This window comes from Bos grunniens, chromosome 2, assembly GCF_055505025.1.
Source record: "Bos grunniens cultivar Pamir isolate PY7600 chromosome 2, Bosgru_T2T1.0, whole genome shotgun sequence".
Taxonomy (NCBI): domain Eukaryota; kingdom Metazoa; phylum Chordata; class Mammalia; order Artiodactyla; family Bovidae; genus Bos; species Bos grunniens.
The window spans coordinates 34126600-34140508 of NC_141166.1; the positions used below are offsets into that span (position 1 = coordinate 34126600).

A 13909-nucleotide genomic window follows, 5' to 3' on the forward strand; every position below is an offset into this window, starting at 1 on the left:
GGACTATTTCAATAGACCCTTGTTTCTGTCTCTAGCCCCTCCCCTAACCATTTGACCATTTGTTTTCTGAAGCACAGTTCTCATGGTAGTACTCTATTGCTCAATAATCACAAGTGCATCCCTAGTGTAGGCAAAAAAAAAAAAAAAATCAAAACAACAACAACAAAAACCCAAGTACACCCATACAAGACACACATAAAAATTCCAAAACAACGATCAACCAACCAAACCAAAAAATCCCCCAAAGTCTTTAGGTGGACTTTCAAGACCTGCTTGTCTGGGCTGTGACCTATCTTTCCAAGTTATTATTTCTTCCTTCTATGATCCCTCCCTTTCCTGCTTTTTGCCTCTGCTCTGACCAGCTCCTTGGACTGCCCTTCTCCATCAGCTCCACACATCCATCTCTCTGTTATTTAGAATGCAGCTCAAAGCCCTAGGAAGCGGTCCTCAGTTCCCTTCCTTGAAATTCTCTGAACTTGCCTCTCTCATCTCCTGTAGCAGTCCACCTTTTCTTCTCCTGGGCACTTGCAACCTTCCACCATTTATTGTGGTTATTTGCGCTCTCTGGGAGCCTAGCCATAAACACTCTGTCTCTGATCTGAGTTGGTATTTTCTATTGAAGGATTGTAATAAATATGTTCTATTAAAGAATCAGATCCAACATTGTTTCTGGGTTAGATCCCATCAGGGTAGCTATAAAGTGAATGCCTATAGGGCTTTGGGGGAAAAAATGAACTTCCCCAGGCCACAGAAGCACCGTTTAGTACACAAGGGCTGCACTTTATTAAATGACTCAAACTTAATTATTTTCTTGACAATGAATTGCCCACAGTTCACACTACACTGTCTTTGGGGCAGGGGTGGGGTTATGAGCTCTTTCTTGGTACTAACCCCTAAATTTGCATGGGTTCTTTGAAACTAGAAAATGAAAAAATCATTTATCATGGCTTTTGAAATCACAGGCAATGGAATAAATTTTAAATTTTTTATCACATTTTGTCCACTTTTCCTGCTTTGCTTCTTGCCCCTCTGATTTATTTGTTTATACTTTTCTTTCACATATAGGTTGGCTCTAGGCTGTTTTTTATAGTGATTCCATTGGGGTAGCTGCCAAACTCTATTAATGACAACCTGTGAGTGCTTGAGGAGGTGGATGGTAATTTGGTGAGACAGAGGCAAGGAAGGCTTTTTTTTCTGGGAAAGGGGGTGTTTCGTCAAGGATAGTGGAAGATCAGATCACACCCGCCTCAGGTTACGTAAGCCATCCTCCCCGTGTTGTGTGGATACTCTCAATCCATGAAGGTGACCCAAAATCAAGAGATGATCATGAAATGACCAAGATCAAGTTTCTCCACTCAGCAGCATGATGTTTCAGAATAGAAAGTAATCTGGATGAGAACATAAAGTAAAATTTCAGACCTAGCTGTAAAAACAGCTAGGTTTACGATCTGGAATTTGATCATTACATATAAGTCATGCATGCCACTTTCAGATGATTTTGTTTGGTTATCCTGGAGTCTGATAAATTGTGGAGTCCCTAATCAAATTGATTTTCTAGAACATGAAGAGCTGTGATTAGATAATAGTCATTTCACCATAGATGTTCTGTTCTTAGAGTCTTCCCTTTGTAAGCCTTTGACCTTAACACTATGACTCTTTAAATTACTACAGGAAATATTAATAGGGAGAGCAGAGGAGTGACATTGATGTGGGCATGGCGACATGTTGTAGAGGTGATTTGTCTGGTTATATATATGGCAGAATTCTAGAAGAAACTCGTAAATGTTTTTATAATATAAAGGAACTGATTCTATATTTCAGTTAAAAATAATATTTAAAATGTGTGTTGAACAAATATATATAACTTCTGCCAAATTGTTTTGACAAAATATGTCCTGTATACTCTTTAAAAAATACTCATTTTTCCTCTAATAGTTGACTAATTCATATGAATGTAAGAAAATTAAAAGAGAAAAACATACAGAAGAAGACAATGCAGCAATATGGTTAAAATATGGGGCTTCCCAGGTGGCACTGGTTGTTAAGTGACCCACCTGCCAATACAGAGATGCAGGTTCACTCCCTGGGTCAGGAAGATCCCCTGCGGAGGCATGGCAACCCACTCCAGTATTATTCTTTTTTTTAACATTTATTTATTTTTAATTGATTGGTTTACAATATTGGGCTGATTTCTGTCATATATATCAACATGAATTAACCATAGCTATACATTTGTCTCCTTCCTCTTGAATCTCCCTCCCACCTCCTGCCTATTCCCACTACTCTAGGTTATTACAGAGCCCTAGTTTGAGTTCTCCAAGTCGTACAGAAAATTCCCGTTGACTATCTATTTACGTATGTAGTCATGAACAGAGGAGCCTGGCAGGCTATGGTCCATAGGGTTGAAAAGAGTCAGACACAACTGAAGCAGCTTAGCACAGCACATAGTTAAAATGGTCCTTTAAAAAATAATCATGGAGTTTCAGCAGAAGTAATACACTAATACAGTAGGTTTCAGATACCCCACGTTAAAAAGTGAGATGTGAACCACCTGTGCAGAATGCATGACCTGATACAGAAACGGGTCAGCGTGATCACACCTGGTGAGCATTGGAGAGATGAGAACATTGAAAAGGTGAGTTGCTTCTCACCTACTAAAGTGAGACAAGGAATTTCAGAAGATCTTCTTGGAGGACTTGATATTTATCTCCCGGAGTCTGCTGAACTCAGAGTGGAGGCCTGTTTCTTTCCAGGAGAAATCCTGAGGTAAGGACTGACTGTGGGTGCTGGGAGTAAGCTGTGCTTCCTTTGAAGGTAGGACAAAGATTTTTTTTTTTCTTTCTTTCTTTTTTACTCCATTGGAAGGAGCAGACTGGGATTATATTAAAATAGACTCTGTCCCAAATACCACATGGAAGGACAATAGGACCCTAGCCTGGATGTGGAGTGGTGGAATTCCAAGGGCCCAAGGGTGTCAGAAGTGAGTTAAAGGCGAGGCATTGAGGGTGTGAGAGCCAACTATAATCAAAGGAATCCAGGGATGAATGCATGAATGAAGGGTCTGCAAATGATCCCTATGAAAGAAGCAGTCAGCTCTGGGCTACCATTTCCCAGGCACCAACACCAGACTATGAGTGAGCCATTTTGGAAAGCCCTTTCCTGCATCTCTGCCTCTTCTCCTCCTCTACCCTCAACCAACCCCCAAGAGGCACACAGTTCAGATAGCAAGCTTTGGAGGATGCAAAGAGAGAAGAACCTGAGCTGTCATCCCTTTTCCCCTGTGCCATCTTTGTCCAAAAAGGGGCCAAACATGACTGCTCATTATATGTAAAGAGACACATTGGACACAAAATTGGCATTTTAGTATACCTGATTGGAATTGTGTCATTCTTAGATAAGACTAGACTTTGTATTACCCAGAAAAAGATGATTCCTTTATTATTTGAGTCACCATAAACAATATGGAAACTCTATTTATCTAAGGGCAGGTCTTAGCAAATTTGTAGAGAGGCTTTGTAGAAGCAGCACTGAAAAAATGTGGTTTCTGCTTGCTCTTAGAGTACCTGCTGCTGCTGCTAAGTCACTTCAGTCATGTCCGACTCTGTGTGACCCCCATAGACGGCAGTCTACCAGGCTCCCCCGTCCCTGGAATTCTCCAGGCAAGAACACTGGAGTGGGTTGCCATTTCCTTCTCCAATGCAGGAAAGTGAAAAGTGAAAGTGAAGTCGCTCAGTCGTGTCCAACTCTTAGTGACCCCATGGACTGCAGCCTACCAGGCTCCTCCATCCATGGGATTTTCCAGGCAAGAGTACGGAGTAGGGTGCCATTACCTATCTCCCGAGATAACAGCCATCCACAGATAACCGGTACATCTTCCCAGCCTCTTCTCTTTGCCTATAATACATTTTGTAAAACACAAAATTGGGATCATATTCTATTAGTTACAGTTTCTTTTTCCTTCTATTTTCCCTAGTCTTTTACTAAAATCTTAAAGTTAGACTACAGTAATAAAATCCTTTAAAAAATGAATTGGGGGTGAATTTGGAAGAGGTAAGGCACTTTAATGTTATCAATTTTCTGTAAAAGTCAAGGCAGTATTGTGTAATTATATAATGACTATCATTAAGGACTGTTACACTGCTTTGCAAATCAGTTAGCTTTACTGGTTGAATTTTGTTGGCAGAAGTGAGGCATCAGCGCATCTGAGAGATTTACACTCCATTTCTGTCCTGTATCAAATCCAAAGTGTGTGTGTACCTGGTGTGTCCCCTTCATAAGTCACCAGTCTCTATTGAAGTATCAGAAACACCTGGTAATTGCAGACAGACAATAATCTTGGCACTATTTCATTAATTACGTATCCTTCCCAGCTGGTGTTTTTATTTCCAGAATGTTTTTTTTCTTCCCTGTATAGACTTCATGCCCCCTGGGCAGGTACCACATTTTCCATTTTGTCTTGTCTTCTGCTGTTGCCTAACAAACGCTGGAATATAATTTAAAAAATGACTTTGATTCACTTAATTAGGATTCATCTACAGAGATTGGCAATGCCACAGGTGCTTTTCAGCCTTGTGTCTTGCAAAGATAATATGCTCCAAAGTTTTAGCTTGCCCAGCATCTTTGCTTGTTAGAGGTATGTGGGCAAAGGATTCATGACTTTTTTTGTAAATGAGGATGCCAGATATGAAGGCAGAAGGAGAAGAGGGTGACAGAGGATGGGATGGTTGGATGGCATCACCAATTCAATGGACACAAACTTGAATAAACTCCAGGAGAGGATGAAGGGCAGGAAGCCTGATGTGTTACAGTCCTTTGGGTCACAAGAGTCGGACATAGTGACTGAACAATTTCAACATGCCAGATATCAGGGATATTCATAATCAGAAAGGACTGCCCCTTTCAAATAGGGTTTCTCAGGTGGCCCTAGTGGTAAAGAACCTGCTTTCAATGCCGGAGACAAAAGATGTGAGTTCCATCCCTGGGTCAGGAAAATACTTTCAACACCTAAGATGTGACAAATGTTGGTGAAGTTGCTTGTTTTTTCTCTACATAGTTGCAAACTGACAGCCTAGGATAGGTTTGTTTCATTTGGTATATATGTTTATAAGTTGAATTAACTGATTATATGTACAAATCAAGGGGCTCACATAAATGTTTAAGATAAAACAAAAACTGTTGGCAACTTAAGGCTCATATTCCTGCACAACAACAATCAACTGAGTAGCTATTGTGCTTTTGGAAAGTGTGTGCACACTCCATAATTCTACAGTCTCTGTTACTCCATAGTCTGTTATCAACTCTGTGGCAATATGATATTTATCACTTAACATTGTTTGCATTTTATTCCCTAGACTCAGCCTACTTCAATCATTCAGCTAGCTTGCTTTGTCCCTGTAAGCATTCTACCTTTTTTTTTTTTTTTCTGGCTGTGCCTCGGGGCATGCAGGATCTCCCTGCCGTGGAAGCACAAAGTCTTAATCACTGAATCTCCAGGGAAGTCCCTTTGTATGCATTTTAACATTGTAAGTCCTGCTCGTCCAAACAATCATCCTTTCTAGAAAGCTCTTCTAACTTGTCCCCTACAAGATCTCTTGCCCTTCTCCAGTTTCCATAAGCCAATGGCTTCCCATTATCTTCAGAACAAAAATCCATTAACACGCATTATTATCTCTCCAAGACCCTCCACCTTCCATTCCAGCTGGCATCTCCATCGTCTTTCCAGAACCCTGTCTTTACTCCGCACCTCCAGACTTCCTCTCTGAGGACATCATGCATGCTCCTTGCTCATCATGGAATACTCTTACCACCACCCCACCCCCCACTTTACTCCATGTTTACTTTTCATGTTAAACTTTCTTTCTCAGCCAGTTCTTCTTCATACTTGTGGGTGCTCTCCTGGTATCTCATGGTTTCCATTCTGAAGCAACTATAACCTTTTAGCTTATTTGTTCAATATCTTGAGTTCCACTGGGCTGTAAGGTTATAAATCTATTTGTCTTATTCACAATTATAACTCCAGTGCTTAACTTAGGTTCTAAAACCTTTTTTTAGTGCTCAAATGCATAAAAGGAATCAAACGGGCCATAAATTCTGTCACCATAAGAAATATGTATGAGAGGTGAAAAACCTGAGTGAATTGGTTATTTAGCACTAGAAAATTGTGCAGTTTTGTTTCAGAAGTGAAATATAAAAATCATGAAATGCAGAAAAGTAAAGAAAATAAAAATGACTCCAAATCCTCCCTTCAAGATAAGTGAAAACTGTAAATATTTATGTATAAATCAACCCTGTTTATTCTGTGCACGTATAGGGATAGTTTGGTAATTTTTTTTCTTGAAAATATTATGAAACTACCCCAATGCCATTTAAATATTCTTTCAAATGTCATTTCATGCCCGTGTATGTATATTTCACAATTGATACCCGTGCTCTTGCCTATTACAGAAATTTTTGATTGCTCATATTTTGATTTTTATTTTTGTTTATGCCTTAAGTGGGCTTCCTGGATGGTTCAGCAGGTAAAGAATTCACCTGCAATGCAGGAGACACAGGAGATCTGGGTTCAATCCCTGGGTCAGGAAGATTCCCTGGAGGAGGAAAATGGCAACCCACTCCAGGATTTTTGCCTGAAAAATCCCATGGACAGAGGAGTCTGGTGGGTTACAATCCAAAGGGTTGCAAAGAGTCAGACAAGACCGAGCGACTAAGCACATATATACATACATTCCTTAAGTATTTGTTTATTGAATGTCATGTCATGGCTATACTTTTTGCTTTAGGATTACTGGCAAGGACAATATATTTTTGAAAAGTCTTAATATTGAGAATTCCTACAGCAGAATAGTTAAGAGCCTAGACTCTGGAACTCGATTTTCCAGACTTGAATCATGGCCCCGTTGCTAACCAATTGTGTGACTTTAACTATGTTACTCAACTTCTGGGTGCTTTAGTTTCCTTACCGATAAAATGTGACATGATGCCAGATCAGGCTTTCTGTAAATCTCACTAGGGCTTCCCTGGTGACTCAGCTGGTAAAGAATCCGCCTGTAATGCGGGAGACCTGGGTTTGATTCCTAGGTTGGGAAGATCCTCTGGAGAAGGAAGAGGCTACCCACTCCCGTATTCTGGCCTGGAGAATTCCTTGGATAGTCCATGGGATCACAAAGAGTCGGACATGACTGAGTGACTCACTTCCAACCTCACCTAGACTCTTTCCATCAACTTTTTCCTACTTTCCTTCAATCTTCCCTTCCATTCCAATTTGTAATCTGTTTCCTATGGACCCTGGAAGCACTGCTCTGATATTTTTATTCTATTGTTCACAAATCACCAACACCTTTTATGTGGAAAAAATCTGTAGTCCCCTTAGCTGGGATTCAAGTATCTCCAAGTCTATGCTCCTACTCTCCCTCTTCAGTCTTATTCTTTGTTTCTTGCTTTTTACCTTGGCTCTCATCGGTGCCTAGGCTTGGTATGCTATTCCTTGACTCTACTCATCCCTATGCTTATAATTAAGGACTCAGCTAAAACTTCTAGGAAGCTCACAGTTCTTATTTCCTGCATTTGAAGTGCTGTCTTTCCTCCTCCACATGCTTATTACACTTTATCTTTCTTCTCTTTAGTCACTTACCTTTATTATTTTTTTTTCTTCAGTTACATTTTGGTTATTTGTAATTTGGGGAGCTAAGCATGTAGTGACACGCATACCATCTGTCTCTGATCTAGCTTGATTTTTGCTACACGACTATGCCTTAGCAATAAATATGTGCTAAATTAACAAATGGATTCCCAAGGGTTTTGGGACTAGATCCCACTATGCTTTAGGAAAAAATTAACTTTTCCAGCCTAAAGTCTTTAAATCATGTGGTTAAAAACAAGAATGAAAGCAACTGTACACACAAAGCACTTTCATCTCGTTTAGTTCTGCTTGATGCAGCTTTTTCTACACCTCCTACATTTTTCTCATATTCTATACCAGTGGATTAAAAAAAGTATTTTTCATCAAAGATTGATATCAGGTTTTGTCCTTCTTATCACCTCCATGTATAGCATTTATCTTGTAAATAGGTGTGATAGCTATTTCCATGGCTCTCTTCTTTACACCTTTACCATCACATTTGCTGTGGCCTGGATGCATTCTCAGAGAAGGCAATGGCACCCCACTCCAGTACTCTTGCTTAGAAAATCCCATGGATGGAGGAGCTTGGTAAGCTGCAGTCCATGGGGTCGCTAAGAGTTGGACACACTGAGCTACTTCACTTTCACTTTTCACTTTCATGCATTGGAGAAGGAAATGGCAACCCACTCCAGTGTTCTTGCCTGGAGAATCCCAGGGACGGGGGAGCCTGGTGGGCTGCCGTCTATGGGGTCGCACAGAGTCGGACACGACTGAAGCGACTTAGCAGCAGCAGCAGCAGCAGCATGCATTCTGGAGTATACTATTTGTCAACTCATGGTAAAAAATGAGGGTGAGGACAGAGTCATGAGTATAGTATTTTGTTTGTCTCGAAGAGCAGCGCTCTCATGCAGTGGAAAGGTGGTCGCCCAGGGTTTTGGTTGGCACAAACTATAGACCTTTAGACTCGGGGAATAGATATTAGAGGAAATTGACATGTCTTCTTACCTTAATTCATGCTGCCTGTGTTTCATGAAGCATAGCCTGGGTCAATTTTCTGCAGTTCAGCATCATCATCAGCATCTCAGTCCACCTGCCTCAGAGTTAGAGCAGAGACCACCCAGATTCTGGCATTGGGCTATCCAAAAGCCTTAATTGTAACTGTTGCTTGTAGACACTGAGTTTAAGGGAGAAGTGGGAAAGGTGTGCTTCAGGTGTTACTTGGCAAATATCTTTGTCAATTGGAAATCATGCAAGATAATTTTTTTAAGTGTAAAATTTTTATAATTGAAGGTGTATGTATGTAGCTGGTGTAGTTCATCATATATTTGTTCTGCCCACTGTTTAAATGCCAAAGTCACAGCAACAGTCTGTGAAACTCCCTGTACAGATGGCATCCCACTTACCCGATAGCATTTGGATAAATATCCAAATAATTTCCACATGGCATAGCTTTGATCAGGATGACAGTGAGCCTTGTTGATTGCATTTGGGAAGGAGAGTTCCCCTTCAGTTTAATATCAGTTATGAAAAGCCAGAGGAAATGGGAGGAAAGAGAAAGGTTTGGGCCCAGTAGCTTAGGACAAATTCACCAAGTTTTCAGTGGCTCTTCTGGTGGAAGTCAAAGGATTGATGCAGAAACCAGGATTTTTCTTAGAAGTCAAACACAGACTCCAGGTATCTATGCCTTTATTTTTATCAACACCCCATTTGTCTACACAAAGAGAATGAGAGGAGTACATACGTTAGTTTTTGAATTCAGAAGTCTGGATTTATTTTCTCTTAATTATTATAAGCCCTGAAACTTGCTTCTTGCTACATTGTAGTATCATAAAAAGCAGAGACATCACTTTGCTGACAAAGGTCTATATAGCCAAAGCTATGGTTTTTCCAGTAGTAATGTACGGATGTGAGAGTTGGACCATAAAGAAAGCTGAGCGCTGAAGAATTGATGCTGTTGAAACTGTGGTGCTAGAGAAGACTTGAGAGTCCATTGGACAGCAAGATCAAACTAGTCAATCCTAAAGGAAATCACTGCCTCAATGGACATGAGTTTGAGAAAACTCCAGGAGATGGTAAAGAACAGGGAAGCCTGGCATGCTGCAGTCCATGGGGTGGCAAACAGTTGAACACAATTGACTGACTGAACAACAGCAACAAAACACACCTAAATTTATCCTTGCCTAAATATTTCTCAAATATTAACATATGGACTACATGATGGTACTGAGCTAAAATTTTTAAAATCAAGCAATCAAGAGAAACAAGGTAACTGACATTATCACTTTATAATGAAGATTTGAAACTAGTAATTTAGTCATTAGCTGGTTCATGATTGCTGAGCAATCAGAAAGTGGAAAGTTCTGTGGAAAGTTCCATGAAAATTTCCATGTGAGGTCAGACAGTGTGTTTTAAGTATATTATAAAGCAAATGCAAAATGTGGCTTGGAATTTTTCTTTTAATAAAGTAATAATTTTGGAAACTCTTTAAATATTGCCCATTCAGTCAAGAGCTTTATCTTTTGTGTTCCCTGGCCTCCCCATCCAGGCATGTTCTTGAAATTAGTGAACAGTGATGAGTGGCAGCCCAGCAGTCACAGTGCCATTCCACTTGATGTGTGAGAGGCATCTACATGGTCCTATGTCACCAGGATTCGGAAGCCTTTCCTTCCACACGCTCACCCAGGCCAAAAACACCCAGCTACTCCTGATGCTGGGGCATGTTCTCCAACAAGTAAGCCCCAGCATCAGGCTGTGATCTGCGAATCCTGTTTGGCTACCATTTAGGATTCTTTGCCAGTACCTCCAGTGTGTGTCTGAGTTTCCCTGGATTTGTCGGCATTCACCTAAGTTTGCTGTGGTGCCATCTGCCCCCTTGTCCTCTGTGGAGCTACTGAAAACGAAGCTTCCTAGTCTCCAGCCCAGACCCAGAGAATCAGGATCGCTGGTAGGGAGGCCCAGGAGTCAGCATAAGCAATTCCTTTGAAAAGATTTTAAAAACCCAACAGTAATATCAATGTTTATCAGATATACATATATCCCCCATCCCCTCCTCCCTCTGTCAGAACTAACAGACTTAGTTTTATGATTTTGGTTCTGAATTTCTCAAAGTGAGAAAGCATTTCAGATACAATTAAAGCTCCTTTTATTTCTTTCTCACTACTTAACGCCTTGCCCCTTTCAGCTGTAATCACAGTCATGGATATGGTGACTCTTGAGTCCAGGTTTTATACACATATTATGGTTTCCATGTGGGAATTTCTATTCAGCATTACCTCCACTAGTCTTCATTGTTCTTTCTTTCTTTATGTAGATCTGAGTTCCTGACAATTCTAGATTAGAAATGGGGTGTTTGTCTCAACACAAAATATTTCATTCTACTCTTATCTTTGGTCTTCCATAGGTAAGGAATTTTTCCCTTCTGGCTTCTTGCAAGTTTTTGTTTATTCTCCTGTGTAGTTTGAAAATTATATGGCCAGCTATGGGTTTTTTTTGCATCTATTTTGTTCTCTGAACTTCCTGGATCTGTGTTTTGGAGTCTAACACTATTTGGGGGGAAATTCTCAGTCATTATTGTGTCAAATATTTGCACTGTCCCTTTCTTTCTTCTTCTGGTATTCCTGTTACATGTTACACCTTTTCTAGCTGTCCCACTGTATTTGGATAGTCTATTTTTTGTAATCTTTGTTGCCTTTGCTTTTCGGTTTTCAAGGATTCTATTGATACATCCTCTAGCTCAGAGATTCTTTTCTCAGCTGTGTCCAGTCTGCTGCTAAGTCCATCAAAGGGATTCTTTCATTTTATTACTGTTTTTTTTTTTTTTTATCTCATTTCTTTTTGGTTCTTTCTTAGGATTTCCCTCTGCTTACATTGTTCATTTGTTCTTGCATTGCTGTCCATTTGATACATTAGAGTTCTTCGTGTATTAATGATAGTTGTTTTAAATTCCTTGTCTGATAATTCCAACATCCCTGCCGTGCCTAGTTTTTGATGCTTGCTTTGCTTCTTTACATTGTGGTTTTTGCTTTTGGTATGCCTTTTTACATTTCTTCCTGATGGCTGGACATGATGTACTGGGTAAATCATCCTTGAGGAATGTGGTGGCGAGCTGTTGGGGGAGGAAGCATTCTATAGTTTCATGATTAGGTCTCAGTGTTTTAGTTAAGCTTGTGCCTCTGGAGTGTGCGTTTCACAAGTGTTTCTATTTTTTTCTATCTCCTTAGGTGGGAATGGAGGGCTAGGGCCAGCTGAAGTTGGGTATTTCCTTTCCCCCAGGTTAGTTAGGCTATAATATCATCTCAGCAGATTCAGTTCAGTTCAGTTCAGTTGCTCAGTCGTGTCTGACTCTGCGACCCCATGAACCGCAGCAAGCCAGGCTTCGCTGTCCATCAACAACTCCCAGAGTCCACCCAAACCCATGTCCATTGAGTCGATGATGCCATCCAACCATCTCATCCTCTGTTGTCCCCTTCTCCTCCTGCCCTCAATCTTTCCCAGCATCAGGGTCTTTTCAAATGAGTCAGCTCTTTGCATCAGGTGGCCAAAGTATTGGAGTTTCAGCTTCAACATCAGTTCCTCCAATGAACACCCAGGACTGATCTCCTTTAGGATGGACTGGTTGGATCTCCTTGCAGTCCAAGGGACTCTCAAGAGTCTTCTCCAACACCACAGTTCAAAAGCATCAATTCTTTGGCACTCAGCTTTCTTCATAGTCCAACTCTCACATCCATACATGACCACTGGAAAAACCATAGCCTTGACTAGATGGACCTTTGTTGGCAAAGTAATATCTCTGCTTTTTAATATGCTATCTAGGTTGGTCATAACTTTCCTTCCAAGGAGTAAGCATCTTTTAATTTCATGGCTGCAATCACCATCTGCAGTGATTTTGGAGTCCCCTAAAATAAAGTCAGCCACTGTTTCCACTGTTTCCCCATCTGTTTGCCATGAAGTGACAAGACTGGATACCATGATCTTAGTTTTCTGAATGTTGAGCTTTAAGCCAACTTTTTCACTCACCTCTTTCACTTTCATCAAGAGGCTTTTTAGTTCCTCTTCACTTTCTGCCATAAGTGGGGTGTCATCTGCATATCTGAGGTTATTGATATTTCTCCCGGCAATCTTTATTGCAGCTTGTGCTTCCTCCAGCCCAGTGTTTCTCATGATGTACTCTGCATATAAGTTAAATAAGCAGGGTGACAGTATACAGCCTTCACAAACTCCTTTTCCTATTTGGAACCAGTCTGTTGTGCAGATTAAATTATGTCAATTAGTTTCTCCTGAAAAGTGAAAGTGAAGTTGCTCAGTCATGTCTGACTCTTTGCAACCCCATAGACTGTAGCCTACCAGGCTCCTCTGTCCATGGGGTTTTCCAGGCAATAGTACTGGAGTGGATTGACATTTCCTTCTCCAGGGGACCTTCCCAACCCAGGGCTCGAACCCAGGTCTCCCACATTGTAGACAGACATTTTACCGTCTGAGCCACCAGGGAAGTCTTCAGTTTCTCCTGAAGGCAGGGCTTATTAAGAGGAACAGAGGACACTGATGAATTTCAAAATGGTTCCCTTCTTTGCTTGAGGGCATTTTTCTCCAGTATTTACTGGATCTACTTCAGTTTCTGGAGGTAACTCTCACAGTATTGTGGGAGGCCCCTATGACTGAGCTCCCCTAGGACTTGTCTGTGCTGAGCCTCCAGCAATTTGTCAAGTGCAGTTCAGAGTCTCCTTCCTGGAGCTGGTTCTCGGTGGACTTCCTCTCCTTGAGTGTCTACTCTGGTAAGGCACAACTCCCTGTGTTTGCCTGTTTGTCTCTTCAGTCTTGAGGGCTTGGATTTGCTCTGTGTACTCCCCTCTGTTATGAATGCAAAAAGGGTTGTTTATTTTTTCAACCTGTTCAGCTTTTTGCTGTTGTTTATATGGACTGGGGACCTTCCAAGCTCCTTAAACAGGCAAATGGAAATCCACCATTCCTATTCCTCTGTTGATGGGCATCTCTTTCCAGTTTTCCACTTTAAGAAATAAGCTACCCAAAGAAACAGAAGTCACTCAGTTGTATCTGACTCTTTGGACCCCATGGACTGTAACCTGCCAGGCTCCTTCATCAATGGGATTGTCCAAGCAAGAATACTGGAGTGGGTTGCCATGTCCTTCTCCAGAGGATCTTCCTGACCCAGGGAACAAACCTGGGTCTCCCACACTGCAGGCAGGCTCTTTACCATCTGAGCCACTAGGGAATCCTAAGCTTCCGAGCGCATACTCTCCTGTGTCAGTGGTCCCCAAACTTTTTGGCACCAGG

At 41.1% G+C, this 13909-nt stretch overlaps 1 long non-coding RNA gene across 5 annotated transcripts in view; it reads left to right on the forward strand.

The window, feature by feature from the left end:
- The first annotated feature begins 2622 nt into the window (after window positions 1-2622).
- The window catches only part of LOC147377899 (uncharacterized), a 47837-nt gene continuing 36550 nt past the window's right edge, over window positions 2623-13909 (forward strand). The window contains exon 1 of one of the 5 annotated variants that reach the window (XR_015142407.1): window positions 2623-2766. This is a non-coding gene — a long non-coding RNA (uncharacterized LOC147377899). The remainder of the gene's footprint in view (window positions 2767-13909) is intronic. The other 4 variants (XR_015142405.1, XR_015142406.1, XR_015142404.1 and 1 more) reach the window with 4 other exon arrangements.